Source organism: Protopterus annectens, chromosome 11.part0 (assembly GCF_019279795.1).
Source record: "Protopterus annectens isolate FY-2018-M chromosome 11.part0, PAN1.0, whole genome shotgun sequence".
NCBI classification, from domain to species: Eukaryota; Metazoa; Chordata; order Ceratodontiformes; family Protopteridae; genus Protopterus; species Protopterus annectens.
In genome coordinates, this window is record NC_056745.1 from 1,025,833,367 (window position 1) to 1,025,858,783 (window position 25,417).

Here is a 25,417-nt window from a genome sequence, read left to right on the forward strand (position 1 = left end):
AGCTATGTGATGACACTAGAGACGGACGCATTAGCGCAGCGCGCTATTTGCATTACTGGGGGATTTGCTTTCCCCTGATATACTTATAGGGTGCTGACATCATCAGAGTTTAGAAAGTGGAATGATCATCCTGTGGTGTGTTTACCCAGTTGCCAAAAGGGATGTTTCTTTCATACACATTTACCCCCTTCACACACACTTGCCACCTGCTGGATTCAAACCCCTACCTAGCTATGTTATGACACTAGAGACGGACACATTAGCACAGCGCGCTATTCGCATTACTGGGGGATTTCCTTTCCCCTGATATACTTATAGGGTGCTGACATCATCAGTGTTTAGAAAGTGGGATGATCATCCTGTGGTGTGTTTTCCCAGTTGCCAAAAGAGATGTTTTTTTCATACACACTTACACCCTTCACACACACTTGCCACCTGCTGGATTCAAACCCCTACCTCACTATGTTATGACACTAGAGACGGACGCATTAGCACAGTGCGCTATTCGCATTACTGGGGGATTTCCTTTCCCCTGATATACTTATAGGGTGCTGACATCATCAGAGTTTAGAAAGTGGAATGATCATCCTGTGGTGTGTTTTCCCAGTTGCCAAAAGGGATGTTTCTTTCATACACACTTACCCCCTTCACACACACTTGCCACCTGCTGGATTCAAACCCCTACCTAACTATGTTATGACACTAGAGATGGACGCATTAGCACAGCGCGCTAGTCGCATTACTGGGGGATTTCCTTTCCCCTGATATACTTATAGGGTGCTGACATCATCAGAGTTTAGAAAGTGGAATGATCATCCTGTGGTGTGTTTTCCCAGTTGCCAAAAGGGATGTTTCTTTTATACACACACAGTTACCCCCTTCACACACACTTGCCACCTGCTGGATTCAAACCCCTACCTAACTATGTTATGACACTACAGATGGATGCATTAGCACGGAGCGCTATTCAGATTACTGCAAGAATCCTTTTCTCCAATATACTTATAGGGTGCTTACATGATCAGTGTCTAGAAAGGGGGATGAGCATCCTCTGGTGTGTTTTCACATTTGCTAGGAGTAACATTTGGAACAAGTGTGTGAGCATGCCCAGTTCAGCCTTCCCATGGCATGTTGTGTGAAAGATGTCTCATTTATCTAAGTGTGTGAGCATGCCCAGTGTGGGCTTTACATATGTTGAACTCTGCAGCCCATCACATTTGTGGATGAGTGTGACCTTCAACAAATACCTCCAGTTTATGGTTGTGTGTTCTGTGCCATGTTGTGTAGTTACTGTCCAAATGCTTTTTGTGTGAACAAAACAGGGAGTATACTGTGCCTGCAGGTTTTGCATGGGATACTTTGCACACAATTGTCAACATCCGTTCATACTGACCTAACACTGTAGCACTGTCTAGTGTAGTGTTTCAGTACTTTCACTGTGGTGGTCAGTATCCTGGGCTTTAGTCCTATCGCTGCTTTACATTTCCATAGTGTGCACAACAGCCTGGTTAGGGTCCAGTTGTGCACATCTGCACAAAGGCAGTGCCTCTACAGACCCTGGTAATTGCTGCCCCATAAGCTTAACAAGTGTAGTCTGCAAATCTATGGAGAGGATCATAATTGAGCTCATAAACAAAGATATAGGGGACATGCAGACATTGTACCCATCCCATTTTGGCTTGGTCAGGGGCAGATCATGCCTTTTGTACTGGGTTGACATCTTCAAATTGGTCACTTAGGCCATTGTTGGGGAAAGGCAGTCCATACAGCCTACCTTGGCCTTGCAAACACTTTCAACACAATACCCCACTCAGGTATTGTGGAAAACCCTAACAACTGAAATGTAAACCCATATGTCACAAGATGGGTTGCAAACTGGCTTAAGGACGGGACCCACAGGGTTAGAGTTGCTGGCACTATGTTAGACTCCAGGCTGGTCACAGGTGGTGTCACACAGGGCTCAGTCCTTGGCCCCCATTGTTTGTCATGTACTTCCCAGAAGTACGGGCCAACATGGGAGGACTTTGGATGACAATGTTAGCAGATGACTGCACACTGGGCACCATAGTGGACAGTGCATCACACACAGATATCCTTCAGAAGGGACTCACAGTAACTGATAGCTGGTGCCAGGGCCATGGCCTGAAGTCAAAGTGCACAACATGTGTAGACATACCCTTCAGGAAAAGCAAGGTGACCCCAAGCTACCATATAGGTGGCAATCCTCTAAGCACAGAGGAGGTTATCATGGACCTGGGGACCCAGGTTGACAGTCGCCGTTCTTCTGAGACTCACATTGCTAAAGTGGCTAGGAAGACCTTCTACATTGCCCACCTGATCAGGATGGGATTCACATCCAGATCTAGTGGGTCATTGTTCCCTGTACTCTTCACTTATCAGACCGGTGATCGAGTCGAATGCCCTATTCTGGCTGTATCTCACCCAACATCTGCAGCAATTGGAGACACCCTGACTGTCCCCCACCTAAAGGATCAAGGAACCCCAACAGCTGTCATATGCTGCCAGATTGAAGACACTCACACTCTATTCACTCACATACCGTCTGCTTAGAGGTGACATGTGCCTGACATGCGAGGCCATGTCCAAACAGAGATTAATGGACATGCTCCACCTCAGACTCAGAAGATCCACCTGAACCACTAGTGCAGGTGACTTACACCTTAGCAGGGATGTATGTTGGACATGTTGGAGGGATGGAGTTATCACCGGAGACTCCCTATGCTGTGGAATACAATCCTGGTCCATTTGAGGCAGAGCACCTTGCTGGCTGTGTTCAAGAGGTATCTTGACCTAATGCTAGTCGGAGAGTGTGTTTGTCCATCAACACATTGTAGCGTAGTTTGCCATGTCATATGTCTTGTTTAGTATACTGTGCCTCTGTCTACCTGTGACATGACATTGATACCCAGGGTAAACCTCCCATCTCCCATCCACTCATTAGGATTCCTGTTGCGCGGACTCAACCAGTGTCTCTATGGACAACCTGTACTGGTAGTTTACTCATGTGTGGGGTGGCTTCTGTGTTTTGGATAATGCAGTACAGCCTGTCCTATATATGTCAGTGCTGGGGTTCAGGTCCCTCATGTGCATAGCTCCCTGCCATTCAGATTGTACAAGGTGCAGCATGTGCATTGATTCCAGCTTGGACATGGCTTTCTACATCAGGCACAGCTTGCATCTGGGTGGACAGCATGGCAGTGTGTGGAGCTGCACTCTGTTTAATCAGACTACACATTACATGTGTTCCAGCTCTGTCATACTCCTGGTGAGGTACTGTTGTGAACTTTACAGGTGCTGGATGTGTGTGCATGAGGTACACCCACAGGGGCTGTTGTGGTCATTTCTAATGCTGATGAAAGATAACTGCAGAACCAGAATGACCTCCCCTTAGCTAGATGTCAGACAGCATGGACCATACAATCACAACTGAAAACAGGACCCTCTCCACAAAGGGAAAGTGTCCTGTCTGGTGGACCCCAGCCATAAACAAACTGTATGACAGATGAGGGTTACTAATGCAAGACAGAGCTACATCTCCAAAAGGGAAGACAGCTGTGATCAGCACTAGTAGAAAGCTACATTATCTCATAAAGACATGCAAGATCAACTTGGGGACATAAATCACCAAAGACAATGAAGGTAACCACACTGCTTTCTTCAGTTATGTCAGACACCTGGTTGTGAACCCTCGGATATGCTCAGAGTTGGTACACAACAACATATATTCCAGTGACCTGACAGATATTGGCAACATTCCGCGGACAGCTTCAGTGCGATTTACCCTCCCTCACCCCCAAAACAAGATAGTTATCACTGCTGTATGTAACCTCACTGTCATCTTGGATGTCCATGTGAGAGCCACACTCAGCAAAGACAAGTACACAGCATCCATGGGACCTGCTGGTATCTCCAGTTGCATGCTATGTGAACTCCAGAAGGGGCTGGACCCATATATACAACTGCTATTTAACCTTAGTCTTGCTACAGGATATGTACCTGAACACTGGCATACGGCAACAGTGGTCCCACTCCACATAGGAGATGCCTCCACAGACCATGGCAACTACCACCACACAAGCTTAACCAGCCTTGTCTGCAAAGATATGGGAGGAGTCATGGAGCTCTTACACAGACACATTACTGACCTACGGACCCTTGTTCCCACCTAGTTCAGCTTTGTACAGGGCAGATCCTGCCTTTTGCACCTTTGCACCTGAAAAGTACCTACCATGAAGATCAGGGTTCTTCAACACATGTCATATGCTTCCAGAATAGAGGAAGTCCAGCTTTGTTCAGTGTCATACCGCATACTTACAGGTGACCTATGCCTGACATACAAGACCATGTCCAATCAGGATTTGGTGGACATGCTCCACTGCAAGCAATCCAAATCCACCAGAGCCATGAGAGCTGAGTATTTGAACCTCAGCACATACATGTATAGGACATGCTGGAGGGACAGAGTCATAACTCAGAGGCATCTCACACTCTAGCAGAGTATCCCAGTTCATGTTTGACAGAGTCCCTCACTGACTCTCTTCAGGAGACATCTGGACAACTGCATGTGAGATGGAGGCACAGACTAGACAGAGACACAGTCATGTTATTCAATTACGTAAGGGGGTCATAATGTGTCACTACTAAGTCAGAGGCACAATATTCAGAATCTATTCTGTACACTTATTACCACTATAAGGGGTGGCAATAGCCACATCACTATGGCTAGGCTTATACATGCACTAGGGCAGATAGCCTAGTAGTAGACTATGACACTATGAAACACCGGAGTATGTGTAGCTATTGTCAATCAAACAGTATGATGTGGCTTGGGAGGCTTGATATGTCCCTGTATTCCAACATTGTTTTGTCTATTCCTTCTAGCATGTCTAGGGATCAGTTGCTAGTGTCCTCTCCTGCTCAGCTGGTGAACCTGGGAATATTGAGGCACTGTTACACTTGCCTCATGTACACTGACAACCCTCTCCTTCTGCCATAAAACACACATACATGTGAGAGATGCAACTATATAGCCAAAGTGGAGGCTGAGCTCTCTCAACATAGGACTAGCAAGACCAGAGAGAAGGTGAAGGTAACCACACACACATCACAAATCCAGTCTCACATGGCACTGTCACAACTTAAGATCATACACATAGACACACAGAGACACTCTCGGAGGCTCTGATCAGAAGTCTACCAGAATGGCAGTGGCCACCACAGCAGACACTCACACAACTGCCTCCACAGGGCACAGCACATGCAACACATTGACCACAGAGTCGGTGTGCCAAACAGTCACAGCCCTTAAGGCCAAACACAATGCCAGACACACTTGTCATAGGTGACTCCATAGTCAGACACACTGATGTCCCACTCACCAGATCAGCTACAGAGGAGGTCACAGTAAGCTGCCTATCCGGCACTGGAATCCACCACATAATGCAAGCACTCAGGTCACTAAACTGCAAGTACAGGTCTGACCCAGTCATAATCCATGCTGGTGTGAACGACCTGAGATGTACCTCCCTGGACTACATGGAAAGAGACAAAGAGGATCCCTCTGATTATGTAGGCCAGGCAGGTATGACCCTGACCTTCGGCAGTATCCTACCTTCACCAAGTATGATGCCACATAAACAGAGACAAGATGATCAGCTGTAATATTTTGCTTAGACTATGGTGTCATTCTAAGGGGGTCCAATGTCTGTCTGCCTGGGATGACATGCTGGACAGGCCACGGTGATTTGCAAGGGACGGCTTGCACCTGTCACCCCTGGGCTTCCGGATTTCAGATGATGCTCTTGCCACCCCATTGTGCCTTTTTTATGCAAGATTCAGATTCTACACCTACCACCCTAGAACACAGTAAAGGAAAGACACTAAGGGTAATGCTGCTCATGCCTAAGGTCTCAACCTCAAGCTGCACACACTCTATGCCCTTCTCAGTATGTAGCACATTGATGTCTGTGCTGTGCCTGAAACCTGGTTCACAGCTTCTGACAGCACCCCGGCACTATCGGGTGTTACCTCATATCATGCATTCTGGCACCAGCATCCCGACAACACCAAGAAGGATGGTGGGTGTCCATATTCATCAAGGACACCCTCACCTCATGGTTGGTGGCAACACACGATGCATCGGAGACCATCCAGGTGCCAGTGACCATAGGCAAGACTGCTCTGCAGTTTGTAGCATGTTACATGCCACCCGCTCAAACTCAGGTACCTCACACAGCTATCCTGCAAACACTGAAGGGGATAAATGTATCTCCAAACACCATCCTACTGGGTGATTCCAACTATCCACATATAGACTGGGATCACTAATCATGCCACAACACTCTAACACAAAGGTTCCAAGAGTTCATACACTGAAATGCCATGGAACAACTGGTCCCAATCCCCTCAAGTGGAGGCAACATACTAGAACACATCATCACGAACATGGGGTCACACTGTTCAACACCAGACGTATACCCATCATTGGTGAGATCAGATCATGGACTACTGTCAGTGGGAGTCCACATCCCACCCACACCCCAGATGGGAAAAGAAACAGTGAAGACCTTCTCAAATGCTGACTTCACATTTCTGGGGACTGGTGTGGTCTCTTTCAAGGCCCCCAGGCCAGCAGACACAATTACCCAAGCCACTGTATCACTTAGAAATGCCTTCTATCAGCACCTCCAGGACTGCATGGATCAGGCAATCCCCCCAAAAAAAAGACTCTTTGTACCACAGGCAAGCATCCAGTCTGGTGGACTCTAGCCATAAACAAGCTGTACAACACAAGGAAGGAGCTACTATGAGATAGAGCGTAATCCGTAGGCGGGAAGACACCCCTGCTCATTGTGAGTAAAACACTGGGTTCCCCCATACAATCATCCGAGGCATGTTTTGAGAGTAAACCCACTCAGGACTCCAGGGACAATCATGAGGCCTTTTTACCTATCTTTGAAACCTGGGAGGAACTCCCAGATATGCTCAGACTTAGTTCGAATGATGTTGATATCACTGCACCTACAGACATTGGCAACATACTGGCTGACAGGTTCAGTGCAGATTTCTCCCTCTCCTCCCAACTGGAGGGGTATGTACACCAGAGGATTGTAGCCCCCCAAACATCTCCACTGCTGGGGTGGGAACTGCTCAATCCAAGGCAGAAAACACTTTATCCATGGGACCAGATGATGTCCCCAGTTGTGTGCTCCATGAACTCAATGAGTAATTACACCCGCAGTTAGGGCAGCTGTTTAATCTTAGCCTCATCTCAGGATATGTTCCCAAGGAGTGGCATACAGCAATGGTGGACCCAATTCATAAAGGAGGTGCCTCCACCAACCCCGGAAACTACCATCCCATCAGCTTGACAAGCCTGTTCTGCTAAGCTATGGAGAGGATCATAATGGGAATTCTAAATGAAGGCATAGGGGACTTGCAGACATTGGATCCAATCCAGTTTGGCTTTGTCAAGGGCAGATCATGCCTTTTAAACTTGGTTGACTTTTTCAAAACAGTCACCCAGGCCATTGACGTGGGCAAGGCAGTCCACACAGCCTACCTTGACCTGACAAAGGCTTTCGACACAATACCCCACTCAGGTATCATTGAAAACATCACCAGCTTAATTGTGAACCCATACATCACAGCATGGGTTGCAAACTGGCTAAGTGACGGAACACACAGGGTCAAAGTTGCTGGTGCCAGTTTACACTCCAGAGCTGTCACAAGTGGTGTCCCACAGGGCTCAGTCCTGGGCCCACATTTGTTCAGTATCTACTCTTCAGAAGTACGAGCAAACACAGGAGGATTATGGCTGACAAAGTTTGAAGATGACTGCAAACTGGGAAGCATAGTTGGAAACCCATCTGACACAGACATCCTTCAGAAGGGTCTCATAGACACGGATAACTGGTGCCACAGCCATGGCCTTACATTAAACACTAAACAATGCATAGCCATACCCTTCAGGAAGAACAAGGTTACCACTACTTCCCATCTAGGTGGCAATCCTCTAAGCACAACGGAGGTTATCAGGGACCTGGGCACCCAGGTTGACAGTGACCTTTTGTTTGACACTCACATTGCCAGGGTAGTTTGGAAGGCCTTCTACATTGGCCACCTCATCATGCAGTGATTCACATCTAGATCAAGGGAGGTCATTGTTCCCCTGTACTCATCACTCATCAGACCAATGATTGCATGCAATGCCCCATTCAGATTGGATGGGCCCACAAATTCCTCGACAGGAGGTGAAAGGGTCTCAAACATATTTCTTATGCTGCCCGACTGAAGGAATTACAGCTGTATTCATTCGCTTACCGTCTGCTCAGAAGTGACCTGTGCCTGTCATACAAGGCTATGTCCAACCCAGAATTAATGAACATGCTTCACCTCAAGACCTCTACATCCATCAGAACTACAAGGGCAGGAGACCTAAACCTCAACACAGATATTAATAGGATGTGCTGGAGGGACAGATTCATCACCCAGAGAGTCCATATGCTGTGGAACAACATCCTGGTACATGTGAGGCTGAGCACCTCACTGGCTTTGTTCAAGTGAGATCTTGACCAATGGATGGGAGATTGCAGGTATACCCCAGGGATAACCTCAGTATCACTGCTTGACAGAGGCACAGCAAAATAATGGGCATATTATCCATCAACTTGCAGGGGTGGCAGAAGCCACAAAACTCTGGGCTAGGCTTATTAATGCCCTAGGGCAGATAGCCTAGTATGAACCTATGAATCTATGGACATAGGCCTGGGGCAGTTCCTGCTATTAGGACAGTGGTCTGCAGCAAGCTATATAATAGTAGTCGGTTTTAGCCATTGGTTTTTGACCATGGCTATTCCATGTTGCTTCTTGTTGTGGTACAAACATGGGTGTGTGGTTATCCATGCTATTTATTGCTAGTCACCCTCATTTTGTATCTTGTTCCATGTTTTTGCACATGTACATCACTGTATGACGTGCAGCTGTTTCCGCAGGGTCATATGCGTGGATATGGATGTTAGTTGGGGTCCTCAGGTGTGCATATTGTACATGATATTACATTACTTAACACATGGCATTCATGCCTCAGGTGGTGCTGCAGGGCCACCTCTGTCGGATACACATACTACACTCCCTGTACGTTTGGAAGCAGGTTGTGTCATGTTAGGCATCCCTGTTACTGTATGAGTGAGTCAGAGCGGGTATCAGTCCCAGTGTTCCTACTAACCAAGCATATGTGCTATGCGTTGCCTCTTTGCCAAGGCCAGGGCATAAACAAATAAAAACTTCCCAAACCAAGAAAAGAAAAAAACGGAGGTTACAAATCACGCCAGCCAAAGGATTCGATATTCTTTACTATGCTTAGTTAGCGCTTTCATGCAAAAACATTGCTTGCACTTCTTCAGACAAAGCAGAATAAAAACACATTGTATTTTATATTTTACAAGTGTTTAAACCAAGCCCCAAAATCAATTAAACAATTAACTTGTGCTTAATAAGACTAACCACTTACCAATAGTAAATAGTTAGCTTAAAGCCACACACATACATAAAAAATTAGGATGAATGTATTATAAAATGTACGTATGCATCAAATACTATTTCAACTAAACCAACTACCCAAAATTGTTTTTTTAAAAAAATACAATAATTTCATAATATATAACTATACTAAAAAATCAACGAACATTAAATTTTTAAAAAATACATATAAGCTCAATATTAGAAATGACAACATTAAGCACTTATTCAATCGGAAATTTCCTAAGTTCAAATATACGTGCATAAAAAACTATATGCATTTTAAACCAACTATCTCTCCAAAGCTTTAATATTAAGCAAACATTTAATGGAACATGTGTCGTTAATACCTGGATAAGAGTAGGCATTGGTTTTTAGTTGCCAAAGAAGTTCACGTTCTTGCAACCTTAAATACCATGGGCCCCCCCTAGGGTTCTTATCAACTTTTTCCACGACATTAAACACAAAACTATGAGAATTGTTGTCAATAATATGCTTAGCCAAGGCATTCAATGGATTTTGCCTTGATATAGCATATAAATGCTCATAGATTCTATTTTTTAATAATCTTTCAGTTTTACCAAAATAGTAAACTGAGCATTCTTTGCACTTAGCAAGGTACACCACCCCCTGGCTCTCACAATTAAATTTACCATTAATATGGTATTTTGTCCCTCTAATTGTAAAATTAGAGGCTGTCTGTATAAACTTACAATATGTACATCTCCCACACTTAAACATACCTTTATTTGCTCTATAGGGTTTAAGAGACAACTCAACTAAATTTTTAGTGGAAGGTCCTTTTTTATACACTACCCTTAATTCAGGGCCCAATAACATATGTAACTTCCTATCCTGCATGATGAATTCCCAGTTACCTTGTAAGACACCTCTAATTTGTGTGGCATAAGGGTTATATTGTGTTAAAAAACTAATATTATAATTAGTTTCATTTTTATTGTTGTTAGAATTCAGGTCCATGCTATCAAGGTCAATATTATCTGAGGTAGTATGGTGAATTAGATTGCCATAAGGAATAAATGCACCCCTATACAAAGGGCTAAAAACACCAGCTTTCCTCTTATTATTAACTTCCATAGAAACTGCATTTAATAACTTATCAGGATAACCTCTGTTGTTAAACATATCCCAAAGTTTCGAGCATTCCTCATCAAATGCCTCATCAGTAGAACACATTCTAGAGGCGCGAACAAACTGGCCTTTAACCACCCCTTTCTTTTGATAATAGGGGTGGCAACTTGTAAAATGCAGGAAGGAGTTACTATATGTTGGTTTTCTATATATCTGGGTAGAAAAGACATTTCTTATTAAGTCTTTACTAATATTAATGTCCAAAAAGTTAATAGACATGTCACCAATTTCATGAGTAAATTCCAAAAAAGGAACAAAAGAGTTCATATCACTAATCAACTCTATAACTTCCTCACGTGAACAATCAGCTATCATTAGGATGTCATCCTGATAGCGTGTATACCACACTATTGTATTCTTAAATAAATCGTGGGGAAAAAGAAATGTCTGTTCCCAGAAAGCCATCACTGTGTTCGCAAAACTGCCACCAACTGGAGAACCCATTGCTACTCCTGTTAACTGCAAGTATATATCTTTTCCGAACATAAAATAATTATTCATCAGAATTATTTCCAGGATAGCGATAATAAGATCCACGTCATTTCCTGGACACTTTTTTTGTAATAAAAAATCTCGTGTCCACTCCAACCCTATTGTGTGAGGAATGACAGTGTATAAGTTCTTAACATCTGCTGTCACAAATATTAGGTCAGTTTTAAATGGAATTTCATTAAGGCTCTTCAATACATGGCAAGAATCTTTACATATCTGGCATTCAGTCTCCAAATATACTTTTAGTTTGTTGTCAACCCATTTGGCACAAGGATATGTGATGGAATTACGTCCGTCTATTATAGGCCTAAATGGGGGATCCTGGATGCTTTTATGTAATTTCGGGATGCCAAACAGTACCGGGGTGATGGGTGCTGGCATGGAAAAGTAATGGTATAAATCTAATGTGATACAACCATCTATAAATAGTTCACTTAAATAATCTCTTATTCTCCTATAAGCTTGGTTAAATTCATTTAGTGATACTGGGCCAGGGCATACTGGGCACGCCTCCTTCTGCCTACTGGGACAAGGTCAGGTTGTTCCTCCTCTGAGTCACCCCCTGCCTGTGGTGGCCTTGGCAATGGTGGGGGGATGTTTGGCCCAGCCCTGTGCTGGTCCTGCTGCAGCTGTTTCCACAGGATCATATTATGTAGCATAGCACATATCATGATCATTTGGGTACATGTAGTTGGTGTGTACTGCAAAGCTCCACCAGACGTGTCCAGACACCGGAACCGTGACTTGAGCAGCCCAAACACACGCTCTATGATATTACGTGTTTGTGCGTGTGCCTCATTATGGCGTTCCTGTTCAGGTGTGTGTGCATTTCTGATGGGTGTCATCAGCCACGGCTCAAGTGCATAACCTGCATCCCCCACTAGGTGTCCGTGTGGGAAGTCCCCATTGGCAAATGATTGGTACAGCTGCGTCAGATGCCAGATGTCGGAATCGTGGTAGCTCCCAGGGCAGCCAGCACACACATTCATTATTATGCCCTGGGCATCACACACGACCTGGCAGTTGATGGAGGGGTATCCCTTGCGGTTAATGTAGGCTCTACCCCGCTCACCGGCTGGTGCTTTGATGCGTATGTGCGTGCAGTCTATTGCACCCAGCACCTCAGGGTATCCCGCTATTTGCTGGAAGAGACGCATATTGCTGGCCACAACCTCACAGTCATTAGGGACATATATATGATCACTGACATGTGGTGACATGGCATCCAGGAACTGGTGCAGTACTCTGGAGGCTGATGCCTGTGATATCCCCATCATATCACCAGTTGGTCTCTGGAAGGTACCTGTTGCTAGTATTCTTAGGCCAACACATACCTTGGTTTCTACTGGGATGGGTTCCCCTCTGTTGGTTCTGTGTGTGAGATGTGGCCTGCACAGCTCAACAATCTGCTGCAGAAGGTGTCTGTCCACTCTGTAGCGCTCTACTATCTCCAGCTCATGTAACCCATGGTAGGTGACCCTGGGCCTGTATACTCTTCTCCTTCTCCTCACTCTGGGTTGTCTGTCAGTGTCTGCATTGTCACCACCCTCAGCAATTCGCCTATGCCTGATTATAATAGCCATGGCAGCCCCTAGCATTTCTGCTCTGAGTTCAGCATTTTTCAGTTTTCAATTCTGATAGCTTAGTTTCTGGCAGTATCTCTTGTGAGAAACAGCCTGCACTGCTCTTTGTTGTGTTTTAAGTGCTGGGTTGGGCTTCTAGTCTGCCTGTGTAATTGCCTGCTTCTAATTGTTTCCACCAATTAACTCTAGTAGTAGCTTCTGGCAGTTTCCATGTATTTTAGTTGTTTCCTGTTTCCTCTCTGTTTCCTGAGGGGGAGCAATGTGCACACCAGCTTAAACACGCTCACAGTCACTTAAACGCGCACACACATCCCTACACGGTGTTACACGCCCGCACACATCCTTACACGGTGTGATTTATGTTAAACGCACGACACTGCCTTCAACACGCACGCCCGCAAACCATTGTAAACAGTTTGCAACACGCTCCCACATGTTAAACCTGCCTTACACGCGCGCATGCACGTATATCAAGAAAGTTTGAGTGTAGGGATAGCGTATACCCTCAATTTCTTGACTTTCCTAGTGTTCTGTTGAGACACACCTCCCTCCCTGATGTCTGTCTGTCATCTGTTACCTTACATTGCCCTCCAATCTGGTACATTTCTTTCTATCCTCCCCCCCCCCGTGATGTCACCTACCTCTTACTCTGTTCCTCCCCCTTCTCTAAGTCTTACACTACTCAGAAAGTGCTCATTACCTATGTGGCAGTGTGATTCAGTATTGTAACCCTCATTTACATAGGATTACCTAGTAATGACTAGTTACATGTCTTACACGGAGCTTCCCCCCCTTGACAACCACTACACGGAGGCCATATTGTTTTTGGTCTGCAAGTCCCTCCATTGACATTCAATGTACTACATAAATCCCACAATTGTGGGCTTATAAGCTTCGGTTTTAGTTTTAGGTAGCGCACCCGTTTGCTGGTGTGCGCTGCAGTTAAACCAGAAATCCCATGAAAAAAAGTTATATAACTTATTTTTGCAACACTTTTCATGCCAATGGCCACATATTTGGCCATTGGCATGCTTAATGAAACATATGCACCCTTTATTTGGAGCTGACATAGCTCTGTTTTAATTTTGCAGTAATGTACTCACTTGTCTGCTGAGTACATTTCTGCAACACGTCCGTTACACGGACTAGTTTTAACCGGTTGGATCGCTCAAATACCTCATTTGCATATCTTGGAGCTGCAAATGAGGTATTGAGCATTTCCACGCCCAGTCCGTGTAAGAGACGTGTAAGCTGTCTCTTACACGGAGATTTGGGCTGTTCCTGAATCAGGAGGCTTACACGGAGGCTTACACTACTCTTGAACTCCGTGTAAGCCTTCCTGAATCTGGCCCTGGGTATTTTTATAAGTTTAATTTTTTGCTGAAGGGCTTTGACATCAGAGGAGGACTTCACAATGACTCCTAGTTTATCGTTATTTGCAGGTTTGTTTAGCAAGAGATCTTGGTTCATGATTTGTATATCAGAAAAGTAAATGCCAAAAAAGAAATCCCAGCATTGCTGAACTGATGTTTTAAACTGTTGCACTGAGAAAAAGTCTTGTAGTCGAAAACTTTGCAGCGTTGCAGTTTATTGAATAAATTTATTATTTTGTGAGACAGTCTGTCTTTTTGGTTTATTGTTTTACTGTTTTAATTTTACCGTATAGTCCGTTTAGCTGGTTATCTTATTTTTTGGAAGTTTTGGAAAATACTTACATATCAATTTGATGTCAGTAGTAGGAAAAATATTTAAAAAAATTGAAATATCTGGAAGTCTTTGGGGTAGAAGATACAATGAAGTATCGATTCAACACAAACCGTAATGCCAAACAATTTTAATGGAATGTTTTTAACTAGCCATTCAGAGAACTAGCTCAGAAAGGAGTTATGTATGTCACTTACATACACATTATGCATTTATTTGAAGATGGTACCTCATAAAATGTTAGTGGACAGTTTCAACACATCTATTGTGGTTCATAGATACATATACAGCACTAGCAAGACAATAGGACACCGTGGTCAGTACTAGTTAGAATTCACATAGACTGAAGGTTGCTAATCAGTTTGTTTCCAGTGCTGGGCCTGTCCTTTTAAACATCTTTATCAATGACCTGTTGGACTAGAAGGAAAAGTTTGCTGTTGTAATAATTATATAGCAAGTATAATATTTATTTATTTGTACTTGATAACTGGCACAGAACACTGATCTGCATGGACATTTTTTCCAGACTCAGCATGGGAGCACCATTTAGTTAAGTAACTTATTCAAAGTCACACAGTTAGGAAGCTGAAGGCTGAGAGGATCAAACCTTGTACCAGAAAAAGTAGACTGACAGACAATACTCAAATACCCCAACATGAATGTAATAGAAGAGAACAGCCTTAGCAAGATTAGATGGATATAGTCTGCGTAAATTGTGAAAATTTTAGTTCAATGTAAAAATGTAACTAATGCATCTAGGAAGCAACACACAAGGAAAAGATTAAGTACATAATTGGTGAAGATGAACATTATCAAAGAAAAGGGACACAAGGTAGTCATATCACCTGACCTAAAGGTAAGCAAGCAATCTGAGAAAGCAACGAGGGAGGCAGGAAGACTGATTCAATGCACTGGAAGAAGCCCCATTCTGGAATAGTGTGGGCAGTTTTGGAGACCCAACCGGGATAATGACATGCAGATAAAGGATTGTAGCAAATAATGCATGTTATGCATTAGAAGTCATGTAAGAGAGAGATTGCAAGCTCTTAACCTCTATAGCCTTGAGGAAAGAAGACAGATGAAATTATGATAAGAACCTTTAAGTTGGTCAGAGAGCCACTTTGGGTACCATGTGACACAAAGAGATTATGAAACCATGAGGACATAGTTTAAGGATACAATCTGTATTGCTCAAAACACATAAAAGGAAGTATTATTTTTGACCCAACCAGCCTTATAATCTGCTTTTGCTGGTGTCCTACTAATCCATTTGATTTCCCCACCTTACATATCACTGCTTTCCATATAACCCTGTAGGGGAGTCTCTTCTTTACAGGGAGTATTAGTTTTTTTGGTAATCACACGTACATGCTAGAGTAGTGATAAGCTACTTGAGCACTGGCTTGCCCTCAGCTATATATGAGGATTTTTTTCATTTTTATTTACTAGTGTCCTGGCTGCTCCTGCATGACATACATGGAGTGTGAGTAAACATCAATCTTACTGACACCTCATTAATATGCAAAAATTGATGCTATTAAACAGCCACTACAAGCCACTACAAAGATCTATTAGAATTAAGAGATTTGTGTATGTGTGTGTGTGCTTGCATATGAACATACATGTGCATGCGTGGGTGCATACACACACACACACACACACACACACACACATGCATGCGCACACACACACACACACACTTGCACACACGCATGAACGCACGCACACATGCACACACACACATACACACAGACACATGCACCCACACACACAGACACACACACACACACACACACACACACACACACACACACACACACACACACACATACACACACACGTGCGCGCACACATGCGCACACACACATACACACACACACACACACACACACACACACACACACACACACACACACACACACACACACACACACACATATTGGTAAGTGGATATTCTAATCTGGACAGTATAATATTCTTCCCATTTGGTTTACTACCATCAGCCATAAGTAATGTTGTGTTTTGTATGCAGGTTTTAGCTACACCAGGATCTTAATGATAATAATGTCTGTGTGGTGAGTAAATGCTAGAGTTGTCTCATACCAGATATCCATATATTTATACCACTGAGTCTGAGTCAAAGGTACAGAGGTGGTACTATGTTTTGGCAAGTCTTTTAGATATACTAGACAGTTCTGTTGGACTGGACTATTGGTAATTTAAATGAGAGCCAAGAACATATATTATCATTCTCTTGATCCACTCTCTGAAATTTTAGCACAGTTTTGTGATCAGTGAAGTATCAGATGATCAGACAACAGGGTGGCCTGGATGCTTAGAGGGTCAGTATTTGAAGAGTTGATCAAAAAGGATAAAAGCAAAAGACCTAGGAGAGTGGTCGAGTGAACTTCAGCTTTGACGACACTAACATTTGAACAGAGTTGAACACCATTTCTTACAGCACAGACAGCTGGTGATTCAGGACATTTGTCCCTTCCTGGAGTTTGATATGCAGTAGCCCATAGCAGATAAAACCTTCATGTACATATAAAATAGGAACAATTGTGATTACTATTATGTTAGTCAGACTGGTGCATAGAGGGTTCATCTCCGGCTCTGATGTCAACAGCTAAAGTCTGACTAGCATTCCAAATGCTGGGTGACATAAATGGCCTAAGGTTTGCTCTCCTCATCATTGTTAGGTGAGATGCCACTGAAAGCCATTATATTTTAAGAGGAATGCAACACCTATCTAGACTAGCATAGGCGTGGAGATGCCTTACATCAGTGCATACCAGCACCCCTCATAGGAGACACATATGGAAGGTGAAAGAAGAAGAGGAATTATGCAAACAGCTATAAAACAAGAAAATATGTTTGCTTTTTGGTGACTTATAGGTTCATATGTTTATACTAAGTCAGTGGTATGCCACGTCAGCAATGCCATGGGAGAAGAACTGTGGAAGGTTAGCTTATAGTTCAGAAGATGATGTAGGAGGCAGAGTTAATTTGGGAGATATAGGCAGAATATTTTTAGCTGAGATTCTGCTACAGGTGATAAAAATAGGGAGAAGGGGAAAAAAGGTGGGAAAAGAGAAACGGGGAAGGAACAGGGTAGACTTAGATGTGGTTTGTTTAGTTCAGCATACAAAGAAGTTTTAAATCATTGACTCCTGGAAAAAAAATTATATGACTCCCTTCCCATCCATTTATTCAGTTGAAGTTTGAATGTTGTTAGGATTTGGCACTGTCCAATGTGAAGTGGATGTTTGTTCTCTTGGCAGTGGTGGTGCTGGATGATGAATGTGTATCTGAACTGAGACATGTTGATGCTTTCTCATAGAACTAGGTGTTTTTCTAAAGACCGTAGAGATGATGGGTGTTGATTTTATTTCTAAAATGGGGGGGGGGGTTTAATATTTTGTCATCGAACTAAACCTTTTGAATGGGTATTAACATAACAATTTTTTTTTCAAGGAAAAGGAGGTTAGTTAGAGCATGGAATAATATGGTTAAGAAGGAAAATAACTTATCACCTGGTAGGGGTCAATAGTCCACAGGAAAAAAGAACTGGGTTTTTATCTATCTGAATAGAAGTGTTTTAAACTTTGGATTCCTTTGCTTATAAAATGTTTCAGTCTTTTTAGTTGGGAGAGTTGTTCAGAGTTATACAGGCCAAATGGAGAACTGTGGTCAATGATGAGGTGAACGAGGACACAGTAAAAGGGAATAAGGACAGCTTGGGATCTAGATGAGAACCTGAGACAGATCAGATGAGAGAGACAGAAGGGTTTTCTGTTATTGACACTGTACTAAAATAGAGTTCAGTTAATAAAGTAATTAATATAGCAATAAACAATAAACATACAAATCTGGTTCAGTTAGTAAAAGCAATAACCATCAGCTAATGGATACATATCAGAAATGTACTGAGTTCAATCCTATTACATAATGCAGCTATGCAAATTCAAGCCTACTGACTCATAGGTTCATAGGTTCGTACTAGGCTATCTGCCCTAGGGCATTTATAAGCCTAGCCAGAGTGTGTGTGGCTTTCACCACCCCTTAGGATGAGAATACTACTCCCTTTTAGGGTTTAGTTTACTGTGCCTCTGTCTAGTAGTGACACAGAGATGACCCCCGGGGTAAACCTACGATCTCCCATCCACTCGTCAAGATTTCTCTTGAATAGAGTTAGTGAGGGGCTCTGCCTAACATGGATTGGGATTCTGTTCCAGAGTGTAGGGAGCCTCTGGGTTATGAATCTGTCCCTCCAGCACGTCCTATTTATTTCTGTGTTGAGGTTTAAGTCTCGCTCTCGTGGCTCTGATGGATTTGGATTTTCTGAGGTGGAGCATGTACATTAATTTCGGATTGGACATGGCCTTGTATGTCAGGCACAGATCACCTCTGAGTAGGCGGTATGCGACTGAATAGAGCTGGAGTTTTTCAGTCGGGCAGCATATGACATATGTTTAAGACCATTTATCCTCTTGGTGAGGAACTTTTGGGGTCTTTCCAACTGCTGCAGGTGTCGGGTAAGATACATCCCAAATGGGGCATTGTACTCAATCATTGGCCTGATAAGAGAAGAGTACAGGGGCACAATGACCTCTCTTGATCTAGATGTGAAACCCTTCATGATAAGGTGGGCAATATAGAAGGTCTTCCTAACCACTTTGGCAATGTGAGTGTCAAATTAGAGGTTACTGTCAACCTGGGTCCCTAGGTCCCTGATTACCTCTTCCAGATTAATGGATTACCACCTATGTGGTAATTTGTGGGTACCTTGTTTTTCCCAAAGGGTATGACTATACATTTTTTGGCATTAAGCTTAAGGCCATGGCTCTGGCACCAATTATCCGTTTCTATGAGGCCTCTCTGAAGGATGTTTGTGTCCGCTGGAGTATCCATTATGGCGCCCAGTTTGCAGTCATCTGCGAACTTTGTCGGCCACAATCCTCCTATGTTTGCCTGTACCTCGGAAAAATAAATGCCGAACAAGAGGGTCCCAGGACTGAGCCCTGTGGGACACCGCTTGTGACTGGCTTAGAGTCTGACATAGCTCCAGCAACTCTGACTCTGTGGGTTCTGTCCTTGAGCCAGTTTGCAACCCATCTTGTGACATATGGGTTTACATTTAAGCTGGTGAGTTTGTCTATGATGCCCGAGTGGGGTATTGTGTCAAAAGCTTTTGCAAGGTCAAGATAGGCTGTGTGAACTGCCTTACCCTCATCAATGGCCTTAGTGACTGTTTCAAAAAAGTCGACCAAGTTTAAAAGGCAGGATCTGCCCTTGACAAAGCCAAATTGGGTAGGATCCAATGTCTGTAGGCCCCCAATGTCTTTGTTTATGAGTTCCATAATGATCCTCTCCATAGCTTTGCAGACCAGGCTCGTCAAGCTTATGGGGCGGTAATTTCCAGGGTCCCTAGAAGCACCGCCTTTGTGAAGTGGGACCACTGTTGCCGTACGCCACTCTTTGGGTACGTATCCTGTAGTAAGGCTAAGATTAAACAGCAGCCTTATGTGTGGGTTTAGTTCTTCTTGTAGTTCATGTAGTACACAGCCCGGGACACCGTCCAGTCCCATTGATGCTGTGTTTTTAGCTTTAGAGAGGGCAGCTCTCACCTGGGCATCTGAGATGTTAGGGAGGCTACACTCTGCTGGGATAGTTATTTCTCCTTTTGGGGGGGAGGGGGAGGAGAAATTTGCACTGAACCTGTCTGCCAGAATGTTGGCAATGTCTGTGGGTTCAGTGTATTTTGTGTCATTTTGGACTAACTCTGAGCATATCTGGGAGTTTCCACCCAGGTCTCTAACATAGCTAAAGAAGGCCTTGTGATTGTCTTTTGTGTCTTTTGCGATTTTTCTCTCAAAGTTGGCCTTGGATGATTTTATGAGTGATCGTAGTTTTTTGCTAGTACTGATCAGAGATGCCTTCCCTTTTAGGGATTTTGCTCTGTCATGTAGTAGCTTCCTCCTCCTGTTGTAAAGTTTGTTTATGGCTGGGGTCCACCAGACCGGGCGCCTGCCTTTGGGGGAATGGGTCTTGGTTTTATTTGGGATTGCATGATCCATGCATTCTTGAAGGTGCCCGTAGAAGGCATTTGCAAAGGATTCAGCAGTGTGGGTTGTGGTTTCCACTGGCCCAGGGGCCTTGAAGGATACCACTTCAGTCTTAAGAAGTGTGAAGTTGGCTTTTGAGAAGTTCTTCACTGTGATCTTTTGTGCAGGGGGTGGGGGCGGGATGTGGATTTCACAATAGTGCAACAAAAGCCAGGCAATTAAAATCAGGCACTCCAATCCTTCAGTGGAACTCAAGAACAGGTAACTGACATTTGGAAGACCCTACTTTCTCCAAGTTGTTACACTGCAGATGCAGTCTTTGGAAAACATTGAAGTGTACTGAGTCAGAACCCAGATGGAAAAGTGTTTTGTGACTTTTCCTCCTTTTCTGCAGTCTCCTATTGTTTTCTCTGAGTTCTACATTAGAGCATTATCAGCAGCTCAGCTCTGAAGAACACTGAGCTGAGAAAACCTCATTCTTATCCCGCCATTTGATTATTATTATTAATGTCAATAGGTTGCTATTAATCACCTGTTTTTATGTTCGGTACATTACATACTATCATAGCATTCCATGTATGATTTTGTATTTGCCTTCTATGTATTTTAAATATCTGTTTATATTGCATTTTGATTATTGTAAAGAATGAAATCTTTGCATTCAGTTCATTCAGTCACTCTTTGATTCTTTTTAATTCTATTCAGGGCTGTGGGCTCAGCTGCCAATGTCTATGTAGGAAACCAAAGGAGTTTAAGGAAGATGAAGAGTAGACCCTTGACAGCATTACTTGCCCCGTCCTAAAGAACCTGCGGTTTACATATAGATCCCCCAAAACAACTCTAAATCCTCAGTTAGCAGTGGTAACATTCTGGAGAACTGAAAGGAACACCTCATTATGTCACATAACAAGATAGGAGCCAGAAATGACCCAGAGAAAGATAGATCCACAAACCCCATGTTGGTAGCAGGAAAATCATACAACAGATACTGAAGGAAAGGTTAGGCTTTCTAGAACAACAAACATCAGGATAACTATCACCATGGATTTATGGAAAGCAGGTCATGTCAGTCAAGCTTGATTCAGTTTTGTGGCTGTATTGCCCAGGACTTTGGAAGATCAAAGGAAACCCATTGAATCCCTGGAGTAAAACCTTTGATTTTGTCCCACACAAGAAACTGATAAGCAAATTAAAGGGAGCAGAAGAGAAGTTGAATATATGGATAAAAGGGTTGCTGAGTGTAAGTAAACAAAGAGTAGTAGATAAGTTAACCATCTAAAGAAAGGATAACCACATGTGTTGCCTCTTGGGATCAATGCTGATTGACATTTTTATGTCAGATATTACAAGGAACACTGAGAACATGATAAGCTTATGTGCTGATATCATTAAGATACAAGAGGCAGTGGAAGATGGGGAACAAATCAGGTGAATTTCTCTTTCTCTCTCTCTCTCTCTATTTCTACACACACACACACACACACACACACACACACACACACACACACACACACACACACACACATATGTATATATACATTTATATATATGGATGACCAATATTCTGTCAACCAGTAATTTTCTCAACAGAGTGCAGTGTGTGTGTTCACGTTTGACTGAGTAGGTATTGGGTTGAATGGATGCAAAATCATGAGCATGTTGCATTGAAAACAGGATGCACAATTGGGGAACATAAGTGTGTGTGGCTGTTGGGTTTAGTTTGGGAAGTGAGTATCTGAGTGAGTGTTTGCAGGTTAGGACTAGACTAAGAAGTCTAAGTTATGTGATAGATTTTGTGCTGTATGTGTGCAGGAAGTGAATGTGTGTGTTTGAGTGTTACATGCTAGAGTTACAGTAAGAGTTTGGTAGGGGATAAGTGGAGTGTGTTTATGTATGGGGGTGTGGGCCTGAGACTATCTTGTGTGGTGGTTGTGTTACAGAAGGGTTTTGTAATTTAAGGTGTTGGTAAAGGGGCAGAATTATGGTTAGTAAGGCAGGAGAAATGCATGGTACTGGCTGCTAGGTTGCAGCTGTTCAGATTAGAAAATATCTGGTAAAATTTTTACATTTTTACTTAAAGACTAGTTGTATTTCCTGTTTTGGATTTCACAACTGTACACATGCAAGTTCCTATTTCTTTTGAACAAAATACTCTAAGTAGACCAACATTGATTTGAAAGCCCCAGTACAGATTATGATTAACATGAAGATAAAAACTTCTAATTGCATTTTGTATTGTCTTCTCTGCTGTGTGGTTGCTTGTTAGCAAATATTCTTCTATTCAGTGATGTCACTGCCAGACAGCTGTAGTTATTTTTTTACTTTTTTACATATAATATATAAATTTATGGAAAGCAGGTCATGCCAGTCAAGCATGATTCAGTTTTGTGACTGTACTGTACTGTGATCGGAACACAAAACATCAAACTCACCAGCTATTACCATTAAAGACCACTAAAATCATCCTAAAAAAAGTAATCCTAAATGTAACTAATAGCTTACATTTGTGATTATGGAAATGAAAACGAACAAAAAGCACCCAACATCCCCCCAGAAAATTAAATATACAAATTCCAGGGTTGCATACACTCAAAAAAGGGCAAAACCAATTGAATTATATAATGGCTAGTATAATAAACATAGACCATTACTTAATTCAACAAACTCTACCAGCACTGAAAAATACCAGTGATAAAATGTGTACAGTGATAAATCATGTAACACTCATATATAAATATGTATGTATGTGTGTGCATGTCTGTACTTGTGTAAGTGTATGCATGCATGTGTAAGGATGAGTTGTGTGTGAGGGGATCGCATTGAGTTGCTTTGTATATGCCTCAAAACAATGAACTGAATATGTGACTGTGGCCATTGCATTTATATATTTATTCATTTACTTATTTGATCACAATCAGGCATCTAAGGTATACACAATAAATAAAGGTGACCATATGTGTTTGTGCTTGTGTGTCTGTGCAGAGGGAGTTGCAGTGAGTTGTACTGTATGTGTCAGACAGCAATGAACTGCAATATACAACTATGATCATTTTTATGTATTTGATTATAGTCAGATATCTGAGGTGTACATGTTCAATAAACTGGCTGTAATTATAGTGTGTGTGTGTGTGTGTGTGTGTGTGTGTGTGTGTGTGTGTGTGTGTGTGTCTATGTTGGAAGTTGCAGTGGATTGCAATGTATGTGTATAACAGGAATGACCTGGAATACATTTCTGTGTCAATTATTTATTTATTCTTTTAATCACAGTCAGACATCTGAGGTGTAAACAGTCAGTAAAGTGGCTGTAGTTGGGTGTATGTTTGTGTGTGTGTGTGTGTGTGTGTGTGTGTGTGTGTGTGTGTGTGTGTGTGTGTGTGTGTGTGTGTGTGTGTGAGTGTATATGAAAGTATGTATTTTATGTAGGAGTTGAACTGTATTGAATGAAGTGGCTGTGTGTGTGTGTGTTTGCTTGTGTTAGTGAGTGCGTGTTTGTGTGTGTGTGTGTGTGTGTGTGTGTGTGTGTGTGTGTGTGTGTGTGTGTGTTGTGGTGTTGCAGCTGGTTATACTGAATGGATCTGATGGCACTGAGCTTAAATACAATACTTTGACTTTTATTTTTTCATTCATTTAATCACAACCAGGCATCTGAGATATACAAAGTCAACAAAGTGGCTATAAGTGGTATGCATGGAGGCAGTCTGAAAATGAAACTGACTGAACCCTGCTACCATGGAATCACAGTTAAAAAAATCTTTAATTTACCTCGGCAGGGCTTGTGTGCATTTGAATAAAATAAGATGAAGTGCATTACTGTCACCATTATTATTTTTATTTAGTATTTTGGCCCCATTTAATTTTGCATAAAAAGAGATTTTTTTGTTTATTTACTTTTATTTGCATTTCATTGCTATCAATGCCTGACTGGAATGGAAACACCTTTTCAGGAGAAGCCTGGGAAGAAAAGTAACAATCTGTATACAGTACTCAGTTGAATACCATATATAGTGTAGACCACATCTATATGTAAGACACATAGATATAACAGAACATTGTATAACAGTTGTTCAATAGGTAATAGTTTGTTACATAAGGTAAAAAATATAATGGGATATTGTATAATAGTAGGTGATATTATAGTGGGAACTATAGGAGACGTATCAGCGTGTAACATGATATATATACTTAATGCAAATGGTAATAGAGCATTTCACATTCTAGAAACATTTAGAAGAACTATCACATTGCAGTAAAGCATATCACCTTCTTGAAAAAAGACAGTATTTTTTTTTTGAGGGATAAGATTTGTAAAAGACATATTGTTTTGAAAGTCTAAGGGAGACTAAGTAAGGAGTATAGTAAACTGACAGCAACTTAGAGGTGATTAACTAAGGGTGTAGCATATGTATCTACAAAGCAGGGTCCTATGTGGCTGCACAGGCAAAATGAAATTTAGATTGAATAGAGGCTGTCAGTGACAGAAACGATTTATTTAGGAGGAGTGGTATAGATGCATTAAATATTATTTTGGAATCTCTGTAATGAACAAAAATTGCTGTTAAGAATTATGGTTAGAATTCCCAGAACTGAACTCATGTGTTAGGTTTCAAAGTATTTAAGTGGGATGAACTGAACCATGTCATGTCTGAGATTAACTCTCTTGAAGTAGCTCTGTCATGTATTCTGAAGTGGAAGAGCACTGCCATAAGACTGTTTAGTATTTGCAGTAGTGTATGCATAGACGGTTTTAGGCAGCAGTGAACCCTGTGGTCGCTGGGGGCCCCCTGTTCCCTGGGAGCCCCCAGCCACATCCTGATATTTTGTCACATCTGTAAAACCAATGAAAGCTAGTACAGCAGTCTTGTATACTTGATAAACTAT